Genomic DNA, 11,315 nt, shown 5'->3' on the forward strand with positions numbered 1-11,315 from the left:
CTTTACTAGCGTGTTGGAGAAGGAAATGGCAACCCACTCCAGTACTCTTGCCTGGAAAATCCCATGGACTGAGAAGCGTAGTAGGCTACAGTCCATGGGGTCGCTAAGAGTCGGACATGACTGAGCGACCTCACTTCACTTACTAGCGTGTGAGATGAGTGCAATTGTGCGGTAGTTTGAGCATTCTTTGGCATTGCCTTTCTTTGGGATTGGAATGAAGACTGACATCTTCCAGTCCTGTGGCCAGCGCTGAGTTTTCCAAATCTGCTGGTATATTGAGTGCAGCACTTTCACAGCATCATCTTTCAAGACTTGAAATAGCTCAACTGGAATTCCATCACCTCCACTAGCTTTGTTTGTAGTGATGCTTTTTAAGGCCCACTTGACTTCACATTCCAAGATGTCTGGCTCTAGGTCAGTGATCACGTTATCGTGACTATCTTGGTCGTGAAGATCTTTTTTGTACAGTTCTTCTGTGTATTCCTGCCACCTCTTCTTAATATCTTCTGCTTCTGTTAGGTCCATTCCATTTCTGTCCTTTATCGAGCCCATCTTTGCATGAAATGTTCCCTTGGAATCTCTAATTTTCTTGAAGAGTTCTCTTGTTTTTCCTATTCTGTTGTTTTCCTCTATTTCTTTGCATTGATCACTGAGGAAGTCTTTCTTATCTCTCCTTGCTATTCTTTGGAACTCTGCATTCAGATGCTTATATCTTTCCTTTTCTCCTTTGCTTTTCACCTCTCTTCTTTTCACAGCTATTTGTAAGGCCTCCTCAGACAGCCATTTCGCTCTTTTGCATTTCTTTTCCATGGGGATGGTCTTGGTCCCTGTCTCCTTTACAATGTCGCGAACCTCCGTCCAGAGTTCATCAGGTACTCTATCTATCAGATCTAGTCCCTTAAATCTATTTCTCACTTCCACTGTTCAATCATAAGGGATTTGATTGAGGTCATATCTGAATGGTCTAGTGGTTTTCCCTACTTTCTTCAATTTAAGTCTGAACTTCGCAATAAGGAGTTCATGATCTGAGCCTCAGTCAGCTCCTGGTCTTGTTTTCACTAACTGTATAGAGCTTCTCCATGTTTGGCTGCAAAGAATATAATCAATCTGATTTCGGTGTTGACCATCTGGTGATGTCCATGTGTAGAGTCTTCTCTTGTGTTGCTGGAAGAGGGTGTTTGCTATGACCAGTGCATTCTCTTGACAAAACTCTATTAGCCTTTGCCCTGCTTCATTCTGTGCTCCAAGGCTAAATTTGCCTGTTACTCCAGGTGTTTCTTGACTTCCTACTTTTGCATTCCAGTCCCCTATAATGAAAAGGACATCTGTTTTGGGTGTTAGTTCTAAAGGGTAAGGTACAGCGGCTGCACTTTGCTGGAGCGGCTGTGAAGAGATTTTCCACGACCAAGGTAAGAGAAACCCAAATAAGACGGTAGGTATTGCTAGGGGGAATCAGAGGGCAGACAAACTGAAATCATAATCACAGGAAACTAGCCGATCTGATCACATGGACCACAGCCGAATGTGGTCCACTGGAGAAGGGAATGGCAAACCAATTCAGTATACTTGCCTTGAGAACCCCATGAACAGTAACAAAGGGCAAAATGATAGGATACTGAATGAGGAATTCCCCTGGTCGGTAGGTGCCCAGTATGCTACTGGAGCTCAGTGGAGAAATAACTATAGAAGGAATAAAGGGATGGAGCAAAAGCAAAACCAATACCCAGTTGTGGATGTGACCAGTGATAGAAGCAAGGTCCGGTGCTGTAAAGAGCAATATTGCATAGGAACCTGGAATGTTAGGTCCATGAATCAAGGCAAATTGGAAGTGGTCAAACAGGAGATGGCAAGAGTGAACGTTGACATTCTAGGAATCAGTGAATTAAAATGGACTGGAATGGGTGAATTTAACTCGTATGACCATTATATCTACTACTGTGGGCAGAAATCCCTTAGAAGAAATGGAGTAGCCATCATGGTCAAGAAAAGAGTCCGAAATGCAGTACTTGGATGCAATCTTAAAAATGACAGAATGATTTCTGTTCGTTTCCAAGGCAGACCATTCAATATTACAGTAATCCAGGCCTATGCCCCAACCAGTAATGGGGTTGGAAGCTGCCGCTATTAATGGATGCACTTAAAAATGCTTTGTTTTCTTATTTGTTTCTTTCCTTTATAATAAGTAGTGTATAACTTTCTCATTTGTATATAGAAAATATACATCTTAACTGGTTCACCTCAAAAAAATTTAGATAAAGAAAAATCTGCCATTGTTTGACTATTTTAAAAGTTGCCTAAAAGGGGAAAACAATCAAACCTCTTTCCTTTTTCACAAAGCAATTTTGGGAGCTTTGAAGCAAAGAGCAATTTTAGCCAATAAAAACTGATTCTCTGGAACGCAGCAGGAAAATGTGGCTCACTGCAACAGAGGAGGGTGTTGGAAGCTGGAGAATTGATGTTACTGCTTCCATTGGGTTTTATGAGTTCATGCAATGCCCTTGTGATGAGACACATTCAGCGTGCAAATAGCTGAAGAGGCACATGCCTGTGCATGTTGATAAGCGTAACCATTCACCATCAACAGCATGCTTCTTCAGATTATTTTTTTAAGTTGAGAGAAGAAAGAACACAAGAAAATGTGTTTTGGAGTTCTCTACGTAGGAAGAAATAGAGAAGGGAAACTGGCTGGAGGATTGAAATAAACCAACAAATGAAAGAAGAGCTAAAGGAGAGCAAAGGAGACAACAGCAGAATGAGAACAACATTTTTCAGAGACTGATGAAATTTTCTCCCTAAGTTCCAAAGAAGCAAAGCAAGAGGGCTGATTTGGTGTTGCAAGCAAGGAAGGACAAGTAGAAGAAACAAGAAGTGGGTTCTGCTGGCACATCTAATTCTTAATCCATAGTACCACAGAGAATGACTTTTATCAACTGTTTATTTCCTTCCCCCTTCCCTTGTCTCCCTTCTTACCTTCCTTTCAATTACTGGACTGCATTCTCTACATTTTATGGCCTAGCTCTCTGCCTCTGCATATAATGATTCAGACAATTTTTTAAAATTAAATGACCTGATAAAGATAGCATTATCATCTCCTCTAATAGTTGGAAATATAACTCAGACTTTCTAACTTCCATTCTTTCTCTATAACATCCATTATTATTATTATTACTATTATTATGAATAGTAGTTACTTTTCTGGAACTCAAGTATCCTTGAGCATTAACTGTAATGATATTATCCTATAATTTAACATTGTGTAAAAAGCATGATTGATTTTGATAAAACGTGTTGCAGAGAAACTTAAAAGTTAATATTAAATCACAATGAAAAATTACAAAATTATATTATCTTTAGTCAGAAACTCAGAGTTATCCCATATGGAACCAAGTCAAACAGCAAATTCTTAATCATCTGAAGTAAAATCCATTCCATTTTTTATATTTCTGAAGTGTAAAGGAAGAAAACTATTGTGAAAAGGCCATGAATAGTTCTAATAACTGAGGGTTTTGGTAGCCTTGAAGGATATGGTAGATTTCAGATATAAAGAACAAAGTACGTTGCAGTGAAAAGGAAGTGAGTTGTATCATAGTACTGGATATCTTTATGTATTTAGACAAAATTTGCTAGAAAGTAATGATCAAAATTTTTTAAAAATTAGGTGATTAAAGTGGCATATCAAAGCAATGATTTTGGTATTCTTAGGTAAAAAACATTTCACTTGAATTATACAAGTAACTGAAAATGAATTTTGTTAAGGAAAAATTTAATCCAAGAATGTAAGTTAATATCCAATATGTCACTATACATGTCATAACCCTAACAAGAAAAAACTTTATTTAAAAATTTTCATAAAACTGGATTAATGTATCAAGAAGAAATGCCAGGAAAGATTTTCAAAGATCATCTAATTCAGACCCTTAATCTGGTGAGTTAAATAGTAAGTTCAATTCAGTCACTCAGGCATGTCCAACTCTTTGTGCCCCCACAGACTGCAGCACGCCAGGCTTCCCTGTCCATAACTAATTCCCGGAGCTTACTCAAACTCATGTCCATTGAATCGGTGATGCCATCCAACCATCTCATCCTCTGTTGTCCCCTTCTCCTGTCTTCAATCTTTTCCAGCATGAGGGTCTTTTCAAATTAGTCAGTTCTTTGCACCAGGTGGCCAAATTATTGGAGTTTGAGTTTAAGCATTAATCCTTCCAATGAATATTCAGGACTGATTTCCTTTAGGATGGATGGTTGGATCTCCTTGCAGTCCAAGGGACTCTCAAGAGTCTTCTCCAACACTGCAGTTCAAAAGCATCGATTCTTTAGCACTCAGCTTTCTTTATAGCCCAGCTCTCACATTCATCCATTATTTTTTGGAGGCTCCTAAATCACTGCAGTTGGTGACTGCAGGCATGAAATTAAAAGACGCTTGCTCTTTGGAAGAAAAATTATGACCAACCTAGACAGCATACTAAAAAACAGAGACAGTACTTTTCCAACAAATGTCCTAGTCAAAGCTATGGTTTTTCCAGTAGTCATGTATGGATGTGAGAGGTGGATGTAAGTTAGAGAGTAAAGCATATCACAAAGAGGTTAATTTACTGATAGTTTCTGAAAATAATTGCATTCAAAAGTCAAACTAGAAACCAATGCAACAGTTTTCTCAACAATAATGGATACAAACAATGGAAGGAATAATTCTGGAGAGCCACAAACTTATTCACAGTGGTCTGTTGATCCATACATACAATAAGCTTTGTCTGCAGGCTTGGTTAAAAAATTTTACTTAAATATATACCATATTTCATAGACAAGATAGATAGCTAATTAGTTAATTCACACCAAAGCAGTCTGATTTAATAATATATATATATTTTTCTCATACTTTTAAAGTTAATTAAGAATCAATACAATTCCCGGTCCAAGAGTAACTATTATTATTTGGATGTCTCTCAATATTTTTGATATTTAAAAGAGCCTTCTTATTTGAAAACATTGAGAAATATGTTGTACCCCATGAATGATTTATCCCAAACAAGTCACAATTTAATACAAATGTTTATTGCTGAATGATATTCCATTGTATATATAGATACATAACATTTTATTTATCCATTTAACCATCTCCATCAGTTGAAGATTTGGGTTGCTTTCGCTGTTTCCTAGTTATGAACATGTTGTTTTGAAAATTTGTGTACCAATCTATATGTAGACAAATGTTTTAATTTCTCTTAGCATGTATCTAGTAGTATAATTGCTTATGTTTAGGGCTCCAAAATCACTGCGGATGCTGATTGCAGCCATGAAATTAAAAGACACTTACTCCTTGGAAGGAAAGTTATGACCAACCTAGATAGTATATTAAAAAGCAGAGACATTACTTTGCCAACAAAGGTCCATCTAGTCAAGGCTATGGTTTTTCCAGTGGTCATGGAAGACTCTTGAGAGTCTCTTGGACTCCTAGGAGATCCAGCCAGTCCATCCTAAAGGAGATCAATCCTGGGTGTTGATTGGAAGGACTGATGCTAAAGCTGAAACTCCAATACTTTGGCCACCTCATGCAATGAGTTGACTCACTGGAAAAGAGTGTGATGCTGGGAAGGATTGGGGACAGGAGGAGAAGGGGACGACAGAGAATGAGATGGCTGGATGGCATCACCAGCCCGATAGACATGAGTTTGTGTGAACTCCGGGAGTTGTTGATGGACAGGGAGGCCTGGCGTGCTGTAATTCATGGGGTCGCAAAGAGTCAGACACGACTGAGCAACTGAACTGAACTGACTGGATACGAAGTGGTATCTCATTGAAATTTTCATTTAAAGTATTCAAATAGCTAGTGATATTGAATATCTCTTGTGTTCTCATTGGCCGTTTATATATAGTCTTTGGACCGACTGATCTTTAAAGCCATTCCATCTCAAACATTATATCCTGCATGACGTCTTTGCAATTCTGGCCAGTTATAATCTTTCTTATCTGACTCAGAATTCCTATATAAAACTTTAGTTAATTTAATAATGGTCACTTCTGATGTATAAGATACTATGTTAAGAGTACTGGAAACATAAGTGTGATTAGATATTGATATATGGTCCCAGTAAAATGTACAGCCACATCAAGGAAATAAAATATTTGCATTCAGCCCCATTGAATGCCTTTGGTTTTCCTTTCTGGTTTGTAAAATCAACACTAAATTGCTATTTTATGGTCCAGTGACACAAACAAAGTCAACTGAACTCCAATCCCAGACTAAGTTGTCTAACTTTGCAATGATCTTAAACTCAAGTAACAAATATCATCACTTGAAAATGAGTGATGCTGGCTTATTTTTTTCTTGAAATCTTTAAATTTGCAAGTGAAACTTTGCTGCTGCTGCTAAGTCACTTCAGTCGTGTCCAAGTCTGTGTGACCCCATAGACGGAAGCCCACCAGGCTCCCCCATCCCTGGGATTCTCCAGGCAAGAACACTGGAGTGGGTTGCCATTTCCTTCTCCAATGTGTGAAAGTGAAAGTGAAGTCACTCAGTCGTGTCCGACCCTTAGCGACCCCATGGACTGCAGCCTACCAGGCTCCTCCTCACATGGGATTTTCTAGGCAAGAGTACTGGAGTGGCTTGCCATTGCCTTCTCCGAGTGAAACTTTAAATTGCCTTAAATCAAGTTAACTCAAGCTACCTGAACTCTTCCTTTCTAATGCACAAAATCATACATAAAATTCTATAAAAGGCTTACCTCAAAATAGTCTCAGCCATTTCTTATGAAAAATGCAAATCCCTGAAAATGGAATTTCATTTGAGTAGTATAGTCATCATTCAAACTCAAGCTTTATAGAAAAATGCCACTTTCCTATAAAGCCTTTCCGTAATTGTAAGGTAGTTGATTGATCCCTCTTTTTTGCTCTTACTGTTATATACTATGTTTTATCTCCATAATGGCAATCATCATGTTGAAATGTGTTAGTGGTTTAAGCCTAACAACCTCCATAAACTGTGAACTTGTTAATGGTATAGACTATGCTGGATTTCCCTAAAATTGAGATATTAGCTCATATTGCTTTTGTTGTAAAACTTATTTGATTACATGTTATGAATTTTAGATAATTCAGTGAGCATTATTGGATGTCTATTACTGATAGAAAGATGTATTCAGAGTTGAGTCTCATCTCTCTCCCTTGTTACAAAACCTTTTGTAGTAGTCCCTCTGAATAAGTCTGTCTTACCAACTTTAATAAGTATCATAAATCTCTAGCATCACTTTAGGCTTCAGTTTGTCTTTCTTTTCTTTAATATTTAAAAGAGAGTTGGACTATAAAGAAAGCTGAGCACCAAAGAATTGATGCTTTTGAACTGTGGTAGTGGAGAAGGCTCTTGAGAGTCCCTTGGACTGCAAGGAGATCCAATCAGTCCATTCTAAAGGAGATCAGTCCTGAGTGTTCATTGGAAGGACTGATGTTGAAGCTGAAACTCCAGTACTTTGGCCACCTGATGTGAAGAGCTGACTCACTTGAAAAGACCCTGATGCTGGGAAAGATTGAAGGCAGGAGGAGAAGGGGATGACGAGGATGAGATGGCTGAATGGCATCACTGACTCAATGGACATGAGTTAGGCTAAACTCCGGGAGCTGGTGTTGGACAGGGAGGCCTGGTGTGCTGCAGTCCATGGGGTCACACAGAGTTGGACATGACTAAGTGACTGAATTGAATTCAACTGAATATTAAAAAGTAGGGAGCAAATGACTTTCTAAATGCCCTTCCAGATATAATATGTATAATTTTTGTATTAACTTTTAAATCACTTAATAGGGAAGACTTTGGTAGGTATTTTCCCCTGTTAGATTTTAAAAAAGAAAATATTTCATCTGTGCTATTTTTATATATTGTTCTTTATGCTTCCAACAATGCTATAATACTGTATTACAGATGCAAATGGATAAATCATCAAATTAAAAAAAGAAAAACCTATGTTCCAAACCTCATAGCTAGTAAATAGTTCAGTCAATATTTAACCCCAAGACTCTTTCTGTTTCCATAACTCACTATGAATACCTGTGGCAAGTTATCTTTCAGTTCAGTTCAGTTCAGTTCAGTCACTCAGTTGTGTCCGACTCTTTGCGACCCCATGAACCACAGCACGCCAGGCCTCCCTGTCCGTCACCAACTCCAAGAGTTCACTCAAACTCATGTCCATCGAGTCGGTGATGCCATCCAGCCATCTCATTCTCTGTCGTCCCCGTCTCCTCCTACTGCCAATCCCTCCTAGCATCAGACTCTTTTCCAGTGAGTCAACACGTCGCATGAGGTGGCCAAAGTATTGGAGTTTCAGCTTTAGCATCAGTCCTTCCAATGAACACCCAGGATTGATCTCCTTTAAGTTCTATTAAAAAGCCACAGTGTTTAAGTTTAATACAAAAGTATATCCATCCACAATGCAAGAGATTCAGGGTCTATCCATGGATCCAGAAGATCCCTGGAGAAGAAAAGAGCAACCCACTCCATTTTTCTTGCCTGTGAAATCCTATGGACAGAGAACCTTGATGGGCTAGTGTGTCAACCACAAATTGGCGCTTGCCCTTAGTGCTTGCCATCTACTTCTACAATGATTAAATCATGTGCTGCTGCAGCTGCTGACCTCCAGTACCCCCTGAAATGAGGCACTCTGTGCTCCTGTAAAACTGGGAGGACAGGTTTCAAACAGATATTCTTAGGAATATCTTATGAGCCCAATACTTTATGAGCCCAATTCTATTTCTCCTCATATCTAGAAAAGCACTAAAATCTTTCATGGCAAAGATTGTTTCTTGTGACCACCAGAAGCTTACAAGACCAACAAAAGTTTTCTACAAAAAAATATGTGCTTGATTGCATGTACTTCCCCTTAACCAAAATCATTCATATACTGTCCTTTTCCCCTACCTCTTTGGAGCAGTTTCTCAGAGCTGTGTGAGTGCTGTCTCCTTGGCTGCAGTCCTCATATTGTCCCAAATAAAACTTAAGTCACAACTCTCACATTGTGCCTTTTTTTAGCCAACAAGGCAATGAGGTTGCAAAAGAGTGGAACATGACTTAGCAACTACACAATGGTAACATAATATATGATATATTTGACTCTAGATTATCTAGGTCATCTTCCTCATCCCTCCTTCCCCTACTCACAATCTCTAACCCAAGTTTACTTTTACTAAAACATATCTAAGGTTTACCCCCAGAGTCATAGCCTAAATTGCTCCTGTTGTCATATCAGGAGTACTTTTTTAACCTATATTTAGGTGAAAATGTACATTTAGAAAATAAACCTGTTTTGACAACAATTAGAGGTGTCAAGATCAAAGAAGCAATTGTTACGAAACCTTAAAGTGTTACATTCGATGGGCTCTTTTTACATGTAATTTCATAAAGCAGCATTTCATTCAACCTATGATTAAAAAATTACATTATGAAAGCCAAAATAATGACTGAATTCCTCCACCCTGTATTATTTAAGTCTGTTAATTGCTTTATTTTGAATCCCTGTGGTTTGGTTAATTGAAGTTATCAAAGTTCTTTAAAATCTTCTTAATCTTGCCAAACTTAGCTTTTGATGAGTCATTTTGAAGTGACTTCTGTGCCACTGTGAAACCTCAACAAATAGAGTCCTGTGTGTGCATGATAAGCTGCTTCACTCATGTCCAACTCTTTGCAACCCTATGGGCTGTAGCACACCGGGCTTCTCTGTCCATGGGATTCTCTAGGCAAGAATACTGAAGTGCGTTGCCATGCCCTCCTCCAGCCTGACTCAGAGACTGAACCCACATCTCTTACATCTCTTGCATTGACAGGTGGGTTCTTTACCACCAGCCACCCAGGAAGCCCAAAACAGAGTCCTGGTACACCAGTTTTCTCTGTTTTAGAAGGATTTCAGACTCCAAGGTCTAGAGACTAAATCTTATTTGGATGTTTCCCAGGAGAGTTCAGGAATCAGAGTACAATGATGTGGTTTAATATTATGCAAAACTAAACTTTTCAAAACTACCTCTCCAAACATTCTAAATGTCATGTGCAGTGTGTGTATGCCTGCTGAGTCCCTTCAGTCATGTCTGACCCTTTGTGACCCTATGGACTGTAGCCCACCGGACTCTTCTGACCATGGGATTCTCCAAGCAAGAATACTGGAGTGGGTTGCCATGCCCTCCTCAAAGGGGATCTTCCTGACCTAGGAATGGAACCATGTCTCTCATGTCTTCTGGATTGGTAGGTGGGTTCTTTAACACTAGCACCATCTGGGAAGCGCCATTGTGATTCTGATAGCCAATACTGATAGCCAATTCTAGCGTGCTAATATTCCAGACTATCTGGGAATTCAGACAACAAAAGAGATACATTTAACAAAAGAAATACACTTAACGAGAAGACTGTCTTGATAAAACAAAAACCACAAACCGACCTGTTAGGTCATTTCAGCTTTGAATGCAATTTTTAAAATCACATTCACCACTTTAAAAAATGCATGTAGGTAAAGTATAATATTAATTCGGGCACAACAATGTTTGAAGAATAGGAACAAAGTTGGGAAATTTCCCTTTTCAATAAAGCTGTTAAAAAATAAATAGAATTTCAAAACTCCTTCCACTAAAACAGGATAAGGACATTGCGATTTGAAGAACAGCATGAGCAAAGAAGAATAGGAGTGAGAAAAGTCAGGATTTGGGGGAAACAGTGCATAGTTTAACCACTGCTTCCGACTAGGCTTAAGTCTTTATATGGATCAAAAGAAACTGGAAAATTCTTAAAGAGATGAAAATACCAGACCATCTTACCTGTCTCCTAAGAAACCTGTATGCAGGTAAAGAAGCAACAGTTAGAACTCATGGAACAACAGACTGGTTCCAGATTGGGAAAGGAGTATGACAAGGTTGTATATTGTTACCCTGCTTATTTACTTATATGCAGATGACACCATATGAAGTGCCAGACTAGATGAATCACAAACTGGAATCAATATTGCTGGGAGAAATATCAACAACTTCAGATATGCAGATGATACCTCTCTAATGGCAGAATTTGAAGAGGAACTAAAAAGCATCTTGATCAGGGTGAAAGAGGAGAGTTAAAAGATAGCTTAAAACTCAACATTCAAAAACAACTAAGATCATGGCATCCGGGTCCATCACTTAATGCCAAATTGATGGGGAAAAAGTGGAAACAGTGGTAGATTTCATATTCTTGGGCTCCAAAATCACTGTGAATGGTGACTGCAACCAGGAAATCGAAAGATGCTTGATCTTTGAAAGGAAAGCTATGACAAACCTAGAGAGCACGTTAGAAAAGCAGAGACATCACTTTGCAAACA

Source organism: Moschus berezovskii, chromosome 11 (genome assembly GCF_049115385.1).
Source record: "Moschus berezovskii isolate FMDL1 chromosome 11, NW_MosBer_1.0, whole genome shotgun sequence".
Classification (NCBI taxonomy): Eukaryota; Metazoa; Chordata; class Mammalia; order Artiodactyla; family Moschidae; genus Moschus; species Moschus berezovskii.